Source organism: Pelophylax lessonae (genome assembly GCF_965119305.1).
Source record: "Pelophylax lessonae genome assembly, chromosome: 2".
Classification (NCBI taxonomy): Eukaryota; Metazoa; Chordata; class Amphibia; order Anura; family Ranidae; genus Pelophylax; species Pelophylax lessonae.
In genome coordinates this window covers 198,265,069-198,285,240 of record NC_138769.1, presented here as the reverse complement: position 1 = coordinate 198,285,240, position 20,172 = coordinate 198,265,069, and the positions used below count along the sequence as shown (strand labels likewise).

The 20,172-nt window shown below is 44.2% G+C and overlaps 1 pseudogene across 1 annotated transcript in view; it reads left to right on the top strand.

Annotated features, from left to right (window-relative positions):
* Window positions 1-19,168, top strand: part of LOC309548026 (E3 SUMO-protein ligase ZBED1-like) — a 36,553-nt pseudogene extending 17,385 nt beyond the window's left edge. Inside the window, exons 2-3 of the transcript in view lie at window positions 16,787-17,815; window positions 18,503-19,168. The product of the transcript in view is annotated as an E3 SUMO-protein ligase ZBED1-like (transcript). The remainder of the gene's footprint in view (window positions 1-16,786; window positions 17,816-18,502) is intronic.
* The last annotated feature ends 1,004 nt before the right edge of the window (window positions 19,169-20,172 follow it).

Here is a 20,172-nt window from a genome sequence, read left to right as displayed (position 1 = left end):
TGGGGTTCGGGATCGGGGTAAAGTTCGGGTTAAGTTCGGGTCACGAACCCAGACTTTTTTTTCAAGTTCGGCCGATTCCACCGAACCCGGACATCCAGGTGTTGGCTCAACTCTCCTGAGTCCTGTCCCTGAGCTACTTGCTTACTATATCGAAAATAAAATAGGAAATATGTTTTCTTGCCTGCATATCTACCTTAAATCACATTGCTATTTGCATATTGTATGTGTTTGTAGCCAATACTGAAATTTGCACTTAATACTGTAATTTTGGAACTTTTGGAAATGCCAGTAAAATCTTGGCTTTGCCAGAAAAATTTTGGGTGTCTTGTCGGTAAATTTCAAGTTGGTAGTTTGGCAGGTAGGTTGGCAACACTAAATTCAAGCTCTTCAAAAAGTCTGGGAGCTTCTGTGAAAGAGATAACAGCTGATCAAGTGGAATCCAAGCAGGACCAATCCTTCTCATGGATACCAACAGAGGCATTACCTATTAAACCACTTCCTGCCCGGCCTTTAGCAGAATGATGGCCAGGAGGGGGTTTCATTGTTCTGAGCGGATGTCATATGATGTTCCTCAGAACAAGCCGCTCAAGCATGCCCTCAGAGGCGTGCAGTGCGGCAATTGGTGGCGCGGTGTGTCCCTCGGACACAGCGCATCTTTGATCTCGGTAAAGGGCCCATGACGTAGGCTCTTTACCATGTGATCAACTGTGTCCAATCCCAGCTGATCACAGTGTAAATAGGAAGTGCCAGTTATCAGCATTCCTCTCCTCACGCTGACAGCACATGAAGAGAGGAGAGCCAATAAGCAGCTTTCCCCAGTGGGGACATCTGCACTAGTTATCAGTGCAATGATTATCAGAGCAGCCCCATCAGTAATGCCTGTCAGTGCCAACCAGTGATGCCAATCAGTGCCCACCAGTGATGCCAATAGCTGCTCATTAGTGCTGCCTTTCAGTGCCCACCAGTGATGCCTGTCAGTGTCCATCAGTGTCTCCTCATCAGTGCCATCTATCAGTGCCCATCAGCAGCCATAAATTCTGCCCATTAGTGCCTATCAGTGATGATCAGTGCTGCATATTAGTGCCACCTCATCAGTGCCCATCAGTCCTGCCTCATCAGTGAAGCCTATCAGTGCCCGCCAGTGAAGCCTTATCAACGCACATCAGTGAAGGAGAAAAAATTACTTATTTTCAAAATTTTATAACAAAGACTAAAAAAACTTAAACCCAGTGGTGATTAAATACGGGTATAGCATTGCATGACTGCGCAATTGTCATTCAAAGTGCGGCAATGCTGAAAGCTGAAAGTTTGCCTGGGCAGGAAGGAGGTAAAAGTGCCCAGTATTAAAGCTGTTAATAATCTACCTAACTAAACAACCTGAATAAGGAAACATGAGATTGTTTACAGAGTTGATTATCTAATTAACCTTAGAAAATGGACTGAGTTACAAGTGACAAATCACCTATCTCAATCACCCAGCGCTTAAATGGTCTTATTGTGCAATATACATATATAACAAGAAATTATTATATTGTTGATATAGAAAAGCTGCTGCCTAAACATAAAACATAAATTCAAATAAAGTGCATATCACTAGTGTTGAGCGAACACGGACTGTATTATTCGTGTTCGTACCGAATAATTGGATTTTTTGTACCCGAACACGGACACGGACACTTTACTGTATGTTCGGGTAAAAATCCGTGTTCGGTCGTTTTATTTCCGGATTTTGCATGCTTTGGCGCTCTTTTCATGGCGGGCTTTCAACAGCCAATCAACAATCGTTTAACTGGTGTGCCTTAAGCCATCCCAGCCATGCCTGCAAATGTCTCAGTAGCTGTGATTGGCCGTCTGAAGCATGTGACCAAGTCTTTATAAGTTCGAGGCAGCCGCAGCGGCGTCATTATGCTGCTTAGATTCAGGGACAGAGCACACATCAACGTGCTGGCTGCTGATTAGGGAAAGATAGGCAGGAAAAAACCATTTGTGTCCGGATAGAATTGAGGGACAGGTCGGAGTGTTTAGGCAGGGCGAGTTGTAGGCATTTTAGGGATAGAGTCTGCTGAATTATAGGGTCAGTGTCTTCTACAAACTACAATCGATATTGCTGTGTGGGGGGTGGGGTCTGCACTCAATCCTGATCTACGATCTCTTCTCAATCCTGTTAGGGACAGAGTCTGCTGAATTTTAGGGAAACTGTGTTCTACAAACTACAATCGATATTGCTGTGTGGTGTGGGATTGGAGATAGGCAGGTGTCAGTGATCCACATCCATTTTTCTGTGTGTGAGCTGCAGTGAACACAATCTTTTTGGGCTGCAGTGAACACAATCTTTTTGGGCTGCAGTGAACACAATCTTTTTGGGCTGCAGTGAACACAATCTTTTTGGGCTGCAGTGAACACAATCTTTTTGGGCTGCAGTGAACACAATCTTTTTGAGGTGCAGTGAACAAAATCTTTTTGGGGTGCAGTGAACACAATCCTTTTTGGTGTGCAGTGAACACAATCTTTGTGGGGTGCAGTGAACAAAATCCTTTGTGGGGTGCAGTGAACACAATCTTTTTGGGGTGCAGTGAACAACATCCTTTTTGGGGTGCAGTGAACACAATCTTTTTGGGGTGCAGTGAACAAAATCCTTTGTGGGGTGCAGTGAACACAATCTTTTTGGGGTGCAGTGAACACAATCTTTTTGGGGTGGAGTGAACAACATCCTTTTTGGGGTGCAGTGAACACAATCTTTTTGGGGTGCAGTGAACACAATCTTTGTGGGGTGCAGTGAACACAATCTTTGTGGGGTGCAGTGAACACAATCTTTTTGGGGTGGAGTGAACAACATCCTTTTTGGGGTGCAGTGAACAACATCCTTTTTGGGGTGCAGTGAACACAATCTTTTTGGGGTGCAGTGAACACAATCTTTGTGGGGTACAGTGAACAGAATCTTTGTGGGGTGCAGTGAACACAATCTTTGGGGGGTACAGTGAACACAATCTTTGTGAGGTGCAGTGAACACAATCTTTGTGGGGTGCAGTGAACACAATCATTGTGGGGTGCAGTGAACTCAATCTTTGTGGGGTACAGTGAACACAATCTCATACTTCTGAAGGTTTGAGGGTGCTGCCTGTTCCATACTCCCCCTACTCCTCATCTAGCCTTTTAGGGGTACAAACAATAGTAATTGGGGCCTAGTGTGGTTGTGTACGTGTGATATACATACACTTTTTTGGGATCATATTTTCTATTCCGCTATTTAATCAAAAACCTTTGGGGATCAGTTAAATTGGGGGATAGTCTGTGTTGGTACGTGTGAGAGAGATCCACCTTTCCAAGTTGTTGGGGTTCATCTCATACTTCTGAAGGTTTGAGGGTGCTGCCTGTTCCATACTCCCCCTACTCCTAGCCTTTTAGGGGTACAAACAATAGTAATTGGGGCCTAGTGTGGTTGTGTACGTGTGATATACATACACTTTTTTGGGATCATATTTTCTATTCCGCTATTTAATCAAAAACCTTTGGGGATCAGTTAAATTGGGGGATAGTCTGTGTTGGTACGTGTGAGAGAGATCCACCTTTCCAAGTTGTTGGGGTTCATCTCATACTTCTGAAGGTTTGAGGGTGCTGCCTGTTCCATACTCCCCCTACTCCTAGCCTTTTAGGGGTACAAACAATAGTAATTGGGGCCTAGTGTGGTTGTGTACGTGTGATATACATACACTTTTTTGGGATCATATTTTCTATTCCGCTATTTAATCAAAAACCTTTGGGGATCAGTTAAATTGGGGGATAGTCTGTGTTGGTACGTGTGAGAGAGATCCACCTTTCCAAGTTGTTGGGGTTCATCTCATACTTCTGAAGGTTTGAGGGTGCTGCCTGTTCCATACTCCCCCTACTCCTAGCCTTTTAGGGGTACAAACAATAGTAATTGGGGCCTAGTGTGGTTGTGTACGTGTGATATACATACACTTTTTTGGGATCATATTTTCTATTCCGCTATTTAATCAAAAACCTTTGGGGATCAGTTAAATTGGGGGATAGTCTGTGTCGGTACGTGTGAGAGAGATCCACCTTTCCAAGTTGTTGGGGTTCATCTCATACTTCTGAAGGTTTGAGGGTGCTGCCTGTTCCATACCCCCCCTACTCCTCATCTAGCCTTTTAGGGGTACAAACAATAGTAATTGGGGCCTAGTGTGGTTGTGTACGTGCGAGATACATACACTTTTTTTGATCATATTTCCTATTCCGCTATTCAATAAAAACCTTTGAGGATCAATTGAATTGCGGGATAGTCTGTGTCGGTACGTGTGAGAGAGATCCACCTTTCCAAGTTGTTGGGGTTCATCTCATACTTCTGAAGGTTTGAGGGTGCTGCCTGTTCCATACTCCCCCTACTCCTCATCTAGCCTTTTAGGGGTACAAACAATAGTAATTGGGGCCCAGTGTGGTTGTGTACGTGTGATATACATACACTTTTTTTGGATCATATTTTCTATTCCGCTATTTAATTTAACTGGGCCTCCATGCGAGTCCTGTGTGCCTTGTTGCGCTGTTTTGAGTACTCCACCAACATGGCCAGTGGCAATGACGCCGTTCTCAGCTTAACTATCCCACTTCTATGCCTCCTTGAAAAAACAATTCGGGCGATGATGGAAGAGGATGTGGCACAGGATGAGGAGGAGGAGGAGGATGAAGAGGTAACATTTCCAAGGCTTTCAGGGCAGTCATTCGCAAGGGGCTCCGAGGGTGGGTTCCTGCACACGCAAACGCCAGGGACGCAATTGTCCAGCAGGGGCACAGTTCTGGAGGATGAGGAGGATGAGGAGGAGGAGGAGCTGGAGGAGGAGATGGAACCATGTTCACAGCAGGGTGGCACCCAGGCCAGCTCATGGCCATCACTGGTGCGTGGCTGGGGGGATACAGAGGACACGGACGATACACCTCCCACAGAGGACAGCCTTTCGTTGCCTCTGGGCAGCCTGGCACACATGAGCGATTACATGCTGCAGTGTCTCCACAACGACCGCCGAGTTGCCCACATTCTAACTTGTGCTGATTACTGGGTGGCCACGCTGCTGGATCCCCGTTACAAGGACAACGTACCGTCCTTAATTCACTCACTGGAGCGCGATCGCAAGATGCGCGAGTACAAGCGCACGCTGGTAGACGCCATGCTGCTGGCATTCCCATCTGACAGCGGGGCCACAGTGGAAGCACAAGGCAGAGGAGGAGGAGGAGGAGGTCGCCAACGCAACCAGGGCACCGCCAGCACCTCAGAAGGCAGGGTTAGCATGGCCGAAATGTGGAAAAGCTTTGTCAGCACGCCACAACAAACAGCAGCACCAGCAGCTCAGATGGAACGTCTTAGCAGGAGGCAGCATTTTACCAACATGGTGGAGCAGTATGTGTGCACACGCCTACATGTAGTGAATGACGGGTCTGCCCCCTTCAACTTCTGGGTCTCCAAATTGGGCACATGGCTTGAGCTTGCCCTTTACGCCTTGGAGGTGCTGGCGTGCCCTGCAGCCAGTGTATTATCTGAACGGGTATTTAGCACGGCTGGGGGCGTTATAACAGACAAGCGCAGCCGCCTGTCCAGAGACAATGTGGACAAGCTCACGCTCATTAAAATGAACCAGGCATGGATCCCACGGGACTTTTCCGTACCTTATGCAGAATAGCAATGGATACCGATCTTACCCACCCATTGTTCCATTTTTGCTCTTTCTCACTCTTTTGGGGTGTACCCTCATTTAAAATTTTTGAAAAGAAGCAGTGTTGGCTACCTCGTCCTCCTCCTCAGGGCCAGATTAATGTAGGGGCTATTGGAGCTGCAGCTCCAGGCCCCTACCTTTTATATAGGCCCCGGGTTGGCCATATTCACTGTTACCGCTCTTCTGTCACTTGTAAACACAGAAGTCTGGCTTCTATGCTCGCTTCCCCAGGCAGCACCCTCAGAACCTCCCCACACAGCGTGAAGGCCGGACAAGGAGGGACAGTTGGCGATGCATGGATGTGTTTATGGGCTTCAGAGACAGCATCCCATGTTGAATTAGGCATGCATGGCTGCACCCTTCCTCCTCTGGGTGCATGGCAAGGCACGGCCCTTAAGGCCCTTCAAAATCCTCAGCACCAAGCCCATGATGCTGTTAATCCGGCCCTGGTCCTCCTCCACCGCCGCTTCCACCTACACCGCCCATAGGTGTGCGCAGCCTATTGCATTAAGGTGTGCACCCCAAAGTTGAAATACACATGCATGTGTTTGCCAGCAGGGAGAGTAATGTATCGGGGCCATGTACCTGTAGGCAAGGAGAAATAGAGCAGAGCAGGTCCCAGGGAGATCTTTCCCATCTCCTCACTGGCAATGCTATGTGCCCTAGGTGATTAGGGTGTGCCCAGGCACACCCAGCACACCCTGTGCGCACGCCTATGTCACCGCCACATCCACCACCACCTCAACCTCCCTCCTACTCCATATGGGCCTCGTCCTTCAGAGATGAAGAAGAACATTGTTTTATTTTTCTGTTTTTTTTTTGTTGTTTTAAGTTATTTCCCTATCCACATTTGTTTGCAGAGCACTTGCCATGCTCTTAATTACGTTTTGCTGCCATTTGCAGCACTCTAGCCCTTTCCTTTGGTGTTTTAGAGCCATTTTAGTGCCTTAAAGTTCGGGTCCCCATTGACTTCAATGGGGTTCGGTGTCCGGGAAAAGTTCGGTAAAAGTCCGGGACACGGACCCGGACTTTTTTTTAAAGTTCGGCCGAACCCGTCGAACACGGACATCTAGGTGTTCGCTCAACCCTACATATCACCTCAACAGTTGTCAAGAACCATATACACAAGCAGCGCTAAAACACATGACATATTCATTATCATGGTATGCAAGTCCAGATAATGTTCATAGGGAAAGTGGTAGAAAAGTCTCTAAGGAATCCACAAGGGGATAAATCACCAGTGCTGGAGCCAGAAAAGAATACTCAATCCCTTCACCTCACCGTGTGCATCACTCCCTAAGGAAACACACTTACCAGATACTGGCAAGACAATAGCCCAAAATCCACTCATGTATCCAGACCGGAATCTCTTAAGGATCCACTTGTAGAAAGATATACCACTGATCTCCTGGATGTGCAGCACTCCAGCATAGTGCATAGGAGAAAATACAAGGGACACATAGAGCAGTATTGCCAGTAAAGGTTTATTAATGCCCAAAAAAAAAAAAAACCCCCTCCACAAATGCACTTACAAACACACTAGGTAAAAACAGCGTAAAATGTCATAAAAGCAGGGCAGCATAGGACATCATTGAGAGCCTACCGGGCTTCCGTGTTGCTCGTCAGCGTTCAGGAAGTCCGCAGGTACTATCGAGTCCCCGCCGGGCGTCCTGCTGCTATGGTAACCGTGTTGCTCACGCCCTGACCGGTTTTGTCATTCCAAGACTTCTGTGGAGGGCGTGAGCACGCGGCTGCGTTACCTCTACTTATCTCAGACCTCAGCCAATTCGTGATTAACCCCTTGCTGCAATCTCTGCAACCAAAGGAGAGCGGCCTCATAGGTAATCATTGATGTCAGATCTATTAACCATCCATAGCCGATCACCCCTCCAGGCAATCAGCATCATCAACTTATCATTACAATTAATTAAAACCATCACATTTCTCATTGTTACAAAGCATAAGCCAAAAACAGATCAATATAAGAATGTGGGTATATGAATGGCAATGGTTACCTGATATAATAAAGGCTAATCCTCTAATATTATATTGTATATATATAACATGCATCCAAGTTATGGAACGGCAGGACAGTATCACTATATAGTAGTATTATTATTATTAGATACCCAGCGCTGCATAAACTGTATCACCCGAGTATATAGAAATTGATGGCTCCCACACAGCACCCACTCTAATGCATGTACATATTACAAAAAGGCACCCTATCCATAAAAAGATCAGATAATACTACATCGAATCTAATTATAAAACGAATAAAAAAAAAATAAAAAAACAGAAAAAGAAGAGTAAGACTTCCCAATCTGATGATAAAATCAACTTAATAACAGCAGTGTCAACCCATTGCAACCAAGGGGACTGCACCAATTGGTAAAAAATTATTGAAAAAAAACATAATCTATTGAACTAATCAGGATCGCTTAACTCTAATTCGTCAGGGGTCCCCTTATCAATATGTCTCATTCCTCCGGCACATCAATATAGATAAGGGAAAGAACCCCCCTTAACAACCAAGAATATAGCTTAGAGGTACCTGACCCCAATGATATTCGGGGGTCCTGCAATGTCTGCCTCCCCTTTTTATATATATTTATGACTATGCTGAGTCAGGACTCGCTATACCATTTGTGTCAGATTAATAATCACTAAGAAAGCAGTTGACGTCAAGTTTTACGTTTAAGCCCTTAGGATGCAGGGCACTGGTCAAGTATATCCAGTGGGTCTCTCTTTGCGAGAGCTCCCTCACTATATTAGATCCTCGTCACTGTGGATATACTTTCTCAAACCCCCAGAACTTATGTCCAGATGGATCACTGTTATGGACCTTTTTAAAATGAAGGAACACACTGTGATCCTTGTAGCCCTTAATTATATTGGAGACATGGTCCGAAACCCATTTAGTGAGCGCTCTTTTTGTGCGTCCAATATAAATGAGGCCACAGAGGCACTCCAGACTCCGCAGAAGTCTTGGAATGACGAAACCGGTCAGGGCGTGAGCAACGCGGTTACCATAGCAGCAGGACGCCCGGCGGGGACTCGATAGTACTTGCGGACTTCCTGAACGCTGAAGAGCAACACGGAAGCCCAGTAGGCTCCCAATGGTGTCCTATGCTTCCCTGCTTTTATGACATTTTACGCTGTTTTTACCTAGTGTGTTTGTAAGTGCATTTGTGGAGGTTTTTTTTTTTTTTTTTTTGGGCATTAATAAACCTTTACTGGCAATACTGCTCTATGTGCCCGTTGTATTTTCTCCTATGCACTATGCTGGAGCGCTGCGCATCCAGGTGATCAGTGGTATATCTTTCTTCAAGTGGATCCTTGAGAGATTCCGGTCTGGATGCATGAGTGGATTTTGGGCTATTGTCTTGCCAGTATCTGGTAAGTGTGTTTCCTTAGGGAGTGATGCACAGGGTGAGGTGAAGGGATTGAGTATTCTTTTCCGGCTCCAGCACTGGTGACTTATCCCCTTGTGGATTCCTTAGAGACTTTTCTACCACTTTCCCTATGAACATTATCTGGACTTGCATACCATGATAATGAATATGTCATGTGTTTTAGCGCTGCTTGTGTATATGGTTCTTGACAACTGTTGAGGTGATATGCACTTTATTTGTATCTAATTAACCTACCTTACAGTAACAAATGTTCCAAAGTGTAAAAAAAAATAGTTACACTTTCATCACCCTTTTTATGTTTCAGTTGCATTTGAATCATTCTCAGTATTACAATACCAGGGTTTGGTTTCGCACAGCTTTATTTTCCATGTGGTCAGCTTCCAGTAAAGCCTTCGCTGCAGCTACATTCTTGGGGTTTCCTTTTGCGGAGAAGAGAAGCCAACAGACTTAAAAATAGGCTTTTTTTAGAATGTCTCATTATCTTTTAAGAAAGCTGTATTAGGAGTAATGTTTAAATTGTGGCCTTGTGATACACACTCTCAGTTATTAATGAATTGCTCCTGGTTCAAATTTCACACATGTTCACAAGATTACTGAAGATATGTGCAATATGCTCACTACATATTGTGCTACATATTATCTGTGTCTGAAAAGGCTTCATCTCTTCCTGGGTTCCAGGAAATGCATATTCTAGGAACAAATTATAAATAGCATCATATGGGCTCTTGGTCATCTGTGGTATGCAGAAATGAATGAACTCACTGGTCCCTTGTGAAAACATTTCATTTACTTCAATAATACATGAAACAGAATGTTACAGAATTATAACTGGATTACGCATGCAATGAGTGCAACACTAAAAGAAATATTAAATTAATTTGAACATTATGTATGTAATACATTGTAAAAGAGGACAGCTGGAAGCCTAAATCCAATATGATGGCTGCTTTGGACCACATTATCCATATGCAGGTAAATTTGCAGACTGATTTAGTCTCAGGGCTGGTGCAATGATTTTTGACACCCTAGGTGAAACCTCATTTTGACGCCCCCTGGTTCTGCCCTTGCCCTTGTCCTGCCCATGTACAGGTATAAAAACTGAAGTTATGCAATATAAACAAAATAGTGATCCCTGCGCTAAATAATTGTAATTGAGAAACAACAACAAAATCAATGCTGCTACTTAAAATATCCAAAACCCAAAGAAAATAACTGAAAACACATACAAAACCTCCTAATCATATGACACCAGTAGCGCAACACACCACTAAATATAGAGTAAGAATAGTGATTCTAATAACTCCCACACATTATAATTATGTGATTTTTGAAATGAAAAAAATAATAATAAATTGTCAATTTATATTGATGTTTAATGCTTGTCATTTAATGTAACATGTTAGTAGATTGCAGTTGATTTTAATAAATATTCAAGTGTATGACATTATTACACTAGTGGAGCCTTTCTTTTTCTCTGTACCCTACGGTGAGATTTTCACCATAGAAGGGGTGAATGAGAGATTAAGCCCACTAAAAGTATTTGCCCAACCATGAGAATGGTTACCACCTGATGGGAGTGGAGTGTGAAGACACAAAACAGTGGTTGAATTTAGCAGTGACCCAATTGTCATGACCTTCACTGGACTCACTATTTTGACTTTTTATTTTTTCACGAGGATATTTATATGTCGTTTGACAATTTATTATTGATTGTTTCTTTTCAAAAATAATTTTTCACATAATTATGATGTGTGGGAGGTATTGGAATCACCAGATGATGTTTCTCACCATTCTCATGGTTGAGCAAATACTTTTAGTGGGCTTTTCGTACAGGGTGCAAGGTTCAGGTGTGCGTTGTACAGGGTTCAGGGTTCAACAATTAGTTAAACTGCAAAGACACCAATTAATTAAACATAGCACACTTATCTTCTATAATTTTGATTAGCAGCATACAGGAGAAGAGGCAAGAATGGCGGCATGCAGCAGTTTGATCATCCATTCAGCACAGCCAGGGATTGGTGGGAAGGCCGGCAGGCGTGGGCATACAGCCACAATGAGAGTGAGTGGAGCTGTCAAATCAAAGCTCTGATGTCGGGGATGGCCGGAGCTGATATGCGGGGCTCCGCCCCTTTGTCCCATACATAGACAAAGCAGAAAATACATTATTCTGTGGCATTCTAAAGCAACAGCAATACTAAATGCATTAATTGCAATTCAGTTGGTATTCACAGAATGTACATGCATTTAACCAATATTTTACTAAATACAATACTATTGAAGATCATACTGTACATATTTGCAAGTATGTCCTATTCAGTCCCCTGGCAGCTATCAACTAATTCCAACTCATTATTATTGGTTTGGTGGTGTTGCCAGGGAATGATCAGCATTGTTTTACTTATAGGACCCCTTTCACACAGGACGGATCCACTCGGCAGCTCATCCGATCCCATCCAATCCGACCCGCTGGACAGATGGCGAATGTATCGCCATCCATCTGTTTTAAGCGGATCTTGTTGGATCGGATCACAGATGGGTGTCAGCGGACACACGTTCGCTGACATCCACCTTTCCATAGAGAAAAATGGGTGGTCCAATCAGGTCCAAGGTGGACCTGATCAGTCCGATCGTGTGAAAGGGGCCTATAGGGTAAAGCATTGACTGTTTTGGTAGGCTTTTATAGCAGGTGCTGAAGACTGGAGCAGAAGCTCCTGTAGTCTTAGCCATCCTGAAGACTTTCTAGAGCAGGGGCCAGCAACCTTATCCCACTTAAGGGCCAGATTTAATGTATGTGAATTCATGGAGGGCCGCATTCACCTGCTAATGAGTGAAGATAATAATAATCCTAACATAGTAATAATAACAGTACACTTCATTTTAAGATGCTTCACTAATACAAAGCCAGTTCATCCTGAGGGAGCATGCAGGTTCACTCCCTGGAGGCTCTGGCATCGCTGCAGGGTCTCCCCACCCTTCCCTTACATTACACAGCCCCACACCTCTGGTTCCCTTTACATTACACAGCCCCCTGCACATCACACAGCCCCCCCTACCCAGCCCCCCTGCATATTACACAGCCCCCCTGTAGCTCGGCCCTTTCCTACCTTTGCCCAATGCATAGAGGGAGAACCCCTTTATATTACACACCCCTGCACCTCTGGACCCCTTTACATTACACAGCCCCACACCTCTGGTTCCCTTTACATTACACAGCAACCTGCACCTCTGGACCCCTTTACATTACACAGACCCCGCAGCTCTGGACCCCTTTACATTACACAGCCCCCTGCACCTCTGGACCCCTTTACATTACACAGACCCCACGCCTCTGGTTCCCTTTACATTACACAGCCCCCCTGCTTATTACACAGCCCCCACTGCACATCACACAGCCCCCCCCCACCCAGCCCACCCTTCATATTACACAGCCCCCCTACACACACCCCCTGAATATTACACAGCCCCCTTGCAGCTCTGCCCTTTCCTATCTTGCCCATGCATAGAGAGAGACAGAGCAGAGCAGGGCAGGGAGCAGGAAGCTGAATGAGAACATGGGAGAGACACACAGCAGCACGGAAAAGACAGCCTGAGCTTCCGGAGTAAATTTTTCATATTAAAAAGCTGGTGTTTGGTTGCTAGGACCACTTAGCAAATAATCACCTGGAAAGGTAACTCCGGAAGCTCCCGCTGTTTTGTGAGTGCTGCTGTGTGTCTCTCCTGTGTTCTCATTTAGCTACCTGCTCCATTCTGCTCTTACTTAAAATGTCCATGGGCCGGGTGCATGTGAATTCATCACATGCACTGATGGGCCACACATTTAGCGGCAACCGATCGAGTGTGGCCCGTGGGCCATAGGTTGCCGACCCCTGTTTTAGAGCATGCTGTACACATGAGCCATTTGGGGAGTAGTTATGATAATGCATTAGCATTAAGAGCAATTTTATTTATTATAGGTAGTTACTGTACTTAGCACTGTCCATTTACACAGAACTTTACATATACAGTATATTGTACACAGGGCTGGGTCTAGTCTATTTTGCACCCTAGGCAAGACCAGCTACTTGCGCCCCCCAAGATGGGGGGGGGTTAAGGAGGGGGGGCTGAGAGAAGGGGGTGCTGAGAGAGAGGGGAGGTCAGAGAGAGAAAAGGGACTGAGAGAGGGAGGGGTGAGGCAGGACTGAGAGAGAGGGAGGGCTGAGAGAGCGAGGACTGAGAGAGGGGGGGGCTGAGAGAGGGAGGGGAGAACTGAGAGAGAGGGAGGGCTGAGAGAGAGGGGGTTGAGGGAGGGCTGATAGAAGGGAGGGCTGAGAGAGTGAGGCCAACCAGCTATTTCCAGTATGCTTGTAAATAAGTAGATCCAAGTAGATCTTGACATAAAGTAGTTCCAGATCCCCTTAGATATGTATGTTTTTAATGGTATTTGGAGAGATTTCGTGGCTAACCAGTAATCTGTCCTGTGGGTGATTGATATTGATATAGTGATCGGTCCTGCTGGCTCTTTATGAAAAAGAAATTCAGCACCTGACATAGTTTTAGCCCAATAACTGGCTATAAAGTAAGCACTCCTCCTCATACAAGTATTGGCTAGGGGAGGTGGGAGATTTACTAAAACTGGTGCACACAGAATCTGGTGCAGCTGTGCACGGTTACCAATCAAATTCTAGGTTTTGCTGAGAAAGCTTATTTCAGCAGGCTGAAGTTAGAAGCTGATTGGTTAGTATCATTGCTGCACCAGATTTTGTGTGCACTCAAGCTTTTTATCAAACAGATAAAATGGCCAGATTTGGTCAGTTTGCCCATCCAAAGCTCTGGTTCCTGCAGCCAATTGCCATTTATTTACTGGTTTTATCATTACCTCCACTAAATTACTTCAAAATTAGCTTCAATTCCACACATAATTGGTTGCTAAGATGCTGGTGGCTGCATGCACCGGAAAAACCAATGATACTGTTTGGCTCTGACCACCTAGCAACCAAAGATGCTGCCCGAGATGTGAGAGTCATTGCCTGCTAGTATGCAGGTGGCCTAAAACATCTATGGTTGCTAGGACATAGATAGCTAGAGCTACACAGTGGCTTTGGTTGTTCTGGATCCGGCAGTCACCAGCATTCTAGCAAGCAGTTGAGAGGGAGGAGCAAGATCACCGTTGCTGGCCATTGCATTTCTGTCTATGGGTCATCATTTATTGTGATTATTGAGGAGCTACAGCCCTGGACGACATGATGTTGGATCTGCATAGTGGGACATTATTGGGGGGGCTTTCAATAAAGAACTTATTCAATACTGTCTGTATTTTTATTTGCTATCTAAAACACAGCAACAATTGCAATTACATGTGCATTACAGCTCACTGCAATGTTCTTTACCATGCATTAGGGTGTGTTGGCCTAACACAGAAAATAAATGTGAAACTAGACATTACTACTTGCCCTTTAGAAGGTTTTACCCCCAATTTTTGCTATTCAGGATTGCGCTATTTTAACCACTTGCCGAATAGGCCCCGTAGTTTTACTGTGGCAGATCGGCTCTGTTATGCGAAATTACATACCTGTACGCCGATTTGTGTAGCAGATGGTGAGGGCGCACGTGAACTGCCAGAGGCGCGCACACACACTGATTGGCTAAAAGGGGGATCAATCAGCGGGTCTGGTGGATGCCTTTCTGTCTTGTTCTGTTCTTGTTCTGTCTTGTTTACATCGGTGATGAACACAGGGATTCTGTGTTACTCCTACTTAGAAACACAGGTCTCTGTTTTCATCCAGTGAGTAAATTCCCCACACAGTTAGAAAGCGCCCCCTAGGGACACATTTAACCCTTTGCCCTTTGATCACCCCTGGTGTTAACCCCTTCCCTGTCAGTGACATTAGTACAGTAACAGTGCATATTTTTAGAACTGATTACTGTAGTAATGTCACTGGTCCCCTCAAAAATGTCAAAAGTGTCAGTTAGGTGTCCGATCTGTCCATCACAATGTTGCAGTCCCGCTAAAAATCGCTGCTTGCCACCATTACTAGTAAAAACTAAATCAATAAAAATGACATAAATCTGTCCTCTTGTCGCTCTTTCTTTGTTTATAGCGCAAAAAATAAAAACCGCAGAGGTGATCAAATACCACCAAAAGAAAGCTCTATTTGTGGGAAAAAGGACATCAATTTTAATTGGGTACAGCATTGCATGACTGCGCAATTTTCAGTTAACCGCTTGATGACCACCCGCTGCAGTTTTACTGCGGCAGGCTGGCTCGGCTGCGCGAACCGACTTAGTCGGTTGGTGCTGGGGGATGAGCAGCGAGGATGCAGATGCACGGGGCTGGTGGCAGTGATTGCTGCTGGCCACCCCAGATCGCTCCCCGCTGAGAGAGAAGAATGGTGAGCTGTTGAAAACACAACCGGCAGTTCTTCTCTCTGAAATGATCACAGAGCGCATGTGATTCTTCTATATAGGATCACAGGTCTCTATGGTCATTTCTCAAGCCCCTCCCCCCACAATTAGTAAACACTCCCCTAGGCTCTCGTTTCACCCCTTGATCACCAATTAGGTTAACCTCTTCCCTGCCAGTGTCATTATTACAGTAAAATATACAGTATCTCACAAAAGTGAATACACCCCTCACATTTTTGCAAATATTTTATTATATCTTTTCATGTGACAACAGTGAAGAAATGACACTTTACTACAATGTAAAGCAGTGAGTGTACAGCTTGCATAACAGTGTAAAGTCCGGTTCACACTTATGCAAGTGCGGGAAGGCTGCGAATCCGCAGCCTGTTCCCGCATCGCACACGCACCCCCGGCAGTTCACACTGCCATATGCGATACGCTGAGGGTGTCAATGTAATCTTAACGACACCCCCAGTTTGATCGCATATCGCAGTGCGATCGTGCAGTTCGCACAGGATCGGATCACACAAGTGTGAACCGCTGTGCGATCCGATCCTGATGCGGCTGCCAAAAAGGGTCCCTGTGCGTGTTTGGTGCGGTTGCGGTGCGAATTTAGCCATACAAACTGTATGGCTAAACTCGCACCGCACAGCCGATCGCATGTAATGTCGGAGCAGTGCGCTCCGACATTACACGCGAACCCCGCACACGCACAAGTGTGAACCGGGGCTAAATTTGCTTTCCCCTCAAAATAACTCAACAAACAGCCATTATTGTCTAAACTGCTGGCAACAAAAGTGAGTACACCCCTAAATTAAAATGGCCAAATTGGGCTCAATTAGCCCAATTTGGACATTTCCACTTAGGGGTGTACTCACTTTTGTTGCCAGCGGTTTAGACATTAATTGCTGTGTGTTGAGTTAGGGGACAGCAAATTTACACTGTTATACCAGCTGTACACTCACTGCTTTACATTGTAGCTAAGTGTCATTTCTTCATCTTCTTCTTGTGTTGCCAAATAAAAAGATATAATAAAAAAAAAAAATATATATATATATATATATATATATATATATATTAGTGCTGTCAAAATTAGCGCGTTAATAACGCATTAACTCAAATTCATTTTAACGGCGCTAATTTTTTTAACGCACGATTAATGCAGCGCGCATCACCTGTTTGACCCGTGGCCTAGCCCGTAGTTGGAGAGATAGAGATGCAGCAGCAAACAGAAATGGAAAAAGAAAGGGGTCTTCTGAACAGAAAATTTATATAAAAAACGAGGTCTGATGGTTCTGTCGACAAGACAAAAGTTATCTGCATTTATTGTCGATGTGAATTAAGTTATCACCGCAGCACGTCGAGTTTAAAATATCACTTGATGGCGAAGCATACAACTGACACGGAGAGCCCCCCTCCCCCTCGTCAAAGGCAGACCACAATGGATCAAAGTTTGCAGCGGAGATCGATGGATAAGTCCACAACTAATAGACTCACCTCAACTATAGCTAAATGGGTGGCTACAGCATGTAGACCAGTTAATGTGGTCGAGGACGAGGGTCTACTTGAAATTATTCGCATCGCATCTAACGATTCTACATACGAACTACCTTCAAGAGCCACCATTACAACCAAGATTCACAACTTATATGAAGAGGAGAAAGCTAAAGTTCAGGAGGCATTGAGACAGACAAACACGGTTGCGCTCACCGGAGATTATTGGACTTCCCTCAGTAACCATAGCTACCTAGGCGTCACAGCACATTATTTTGACGCGCACTGGAAACTTCAGTCTCACGCTTTGACCGTTATGAAGACAGAAGATAGACACTATGCTGACGTTTGCGCTGAGCACTTTCTTCAAGTAGCCAGACAGTGGAACATTGAACTCAAAATTAAAATAGTGACCACTGATAGTGCACGCAACATGATTGCAGCGGCCAGGCAGCTCCCGTTCGAGCATATGCCTTGCATTGCACACAGCCTCCACCGAGCCATCACAGTTTCTCTCCAAAACAGCCCGTTTGATGGCGCCTTGGCAAAATGCAGGAAGTTAGTGGGTCATTTCAAGCATAGCCCTGCTAACGCAGCCGAGCTTGAACAGCAGCAAGTCAAACATCTTCAAAAGAAAGAGTCACTCGTACAGGAGGTGTCTACTAGGTGGAACAGCACCCTAGAAATGATAAAGCGTGTTGAGAGAAATCAAGAACCATTGAGAGATGCACTGGCCCTACATGCAGGCAACATCAACATGCCAACTGCAGCTGAATTTGATAAACTGAAGAGGTTGGAGACTGTGCTGGAACACTGCAGGTAATTTATTGATACTCTTATTATTATTATATTTGTCTCTCAGTCAAAGTAAGGTTGTGTCAAAAGTGGGGACGTCTGTGTGTGTGTGTGTGTGTAACATTTTTATAATAGAGTGGATTTATGTTCTGATGTGTCTTGACTGTGTGTGTGTGTGTGTGTGTGTGTGACATTTATAATAGAGTGGATTTAAGTTCTGATGTGTGTGTGTGTGTGTGTGTGTGTGTGTGACATTTATAATAGAGTGGATTTAAGTTCTGATGTGTGTGTGTGTGTGTGTGTGTGTGTGACATTTATAATAGAGTGGATTTAAGTTCTGATGTGTGTGTGTGTGTGTGTGTGTGTGTGTGTCATTTATAATAGAGTGGATTTATGTTCTGATGTGTGTGTGTGTGTGTGTGTGTGTGTGTGTGTGTGTGTGTGTGTGTGTGTGTGTGTGTGTGTGTGTGTACAGTATGGGGACAAAATATAATAGAAATGTCTGAAATCCTTGTTTTTGTGGGGACATTTGTTGGTCCAGTTAAACAGCTTATAAATCATACAGAATGAGTTGTATTGAAAATGTAAAAATGCAGAAAGTTTTCTGTGATGGTTAGGTTTGTGTGCGCGTGCGTGTGTTAAGAGTGAGAGATTGAAAGTGAGTGAGAGATTCATTATGTCTAACTAAAGTGCTTTTCTCTATTATTCCAGGTATGTGAGTGAACTTTTAGGAGGAGAGAAATTTGTTTCTTGCTCAGTTGTGCTGCCCGCGTTGTGTCATCTATCACGTGTGATGGAGGTCTCAGAAGATGACCCAGCCTACATGATTAAGTTTAAGGAAACTTTCACAACTGACATGGACAAACGGAAGGAAAAAACCAACACCACATGGCTGAGGGTTGCATCAGCACTGGACCCTAGGTTTAAGGACCTCAAATGTCTGAGCAGGGCTGACAGAGCTGAGGTGTGGAGTTCAGTCTGTGCCTTGCTCAAGAGGGAGGGGCTTGCACAGCCAGATAAACCAGTGACAACTGAACCACCTAAGAAGATAACATGTCTCATGTCTGTGCCAGAATCTTCATCTGATGATGATGAAGAGGACTGTATTGAGAAATGTGTGGAGCGCTACAAGGCAGAGCCCTCTATTGGCATAGAGGACTGTCCCTGCAGTGGTGGTCCAATCATGAAGGGGCACACAGTGAGATGGCCTACCTTGCACGCATATACTTATCAACACCTGCCACATCCGTACCTTGTGAAAGATTGTTTTCACTCTCAGGACATGTTGTTCAGAAAAAGCGAGCTGCCCTGTCATCTGAAAATGTAAACAGGCTCGTCTGTTTGAGCAACTGGCTCAGTGCAAAGAAAGAGAAATAATCTGTGAGGAACCTGTGGGTTTTTTATATTCTTTTTCCCACCTGTTTGATAGACATGAACACGTTCTTTGTAAAACATGTCAATGTTCTTTATGCTCTGTTTAGGGTGATTTCAGTAATAATAAATGTACATTTAGGTTAGCATGTTTACAAGAAGTGAGCTGCCCTATCGTGCAAAAATGTAAATAGGTTTGTGTAAGTAAATTGAGTAAAGAAAGAGAAGTAATGGGAACCGTTTATTTCTATGTTGTTGTTTTTTCATGTGTATAATAGACATGAACAAGTTCTTTGATAAACATATGACTTTTGATACTATGGTCCCTTTGATAGATGTCCAGTCTTCATCCTATGTTAAGTATGGTTTCACTAATAATAAACATGCATTTGCATAAAGCGTCTATTTGTCCACTCCCATGTTGATTAATGTATTCAAAACTTGAAAAGTATTAATGTAAGGTACATTTAGAACTGATACAAATGTGCGATTAATCGCGAGTTAACTCATGACAATCATGAGATTAATCGAGATTAAATATTTTAATCGATTGACAGCCCTAATATATATATATATACACATACATATATATATACATATATATATATATATATATATATATATATATATATATATATATATATATATATATATATATTTAGTTTTGAACAGAGTAAAGAAAAATAAGAACACCTGTCAGTTTTTATTGCTGTTTACGCCCCCTCATTAGGGCGATTCACCCTCTCTATTTTTCCAATTTACCTTTATCATTAAAAGGGAAAGTAAAGGAAAGCCCCAAATTTGGACTTCGGAACACTAAAAAAGGGATATTTTCCAATGGAGACATTAGTTATGCTTAACCTGGTGACACAGCCGGATTCCCACTCTTTGGAGAGCTTTTTTCTCACTTCTTATTTTAGCAATGGAGAGGAAGTTCTCCCCAATGGGACCCTGATGGGGGGTATAACCCTACCTTACTCTATGCAAAATGAAAAAAAAAGTTTTGCCCA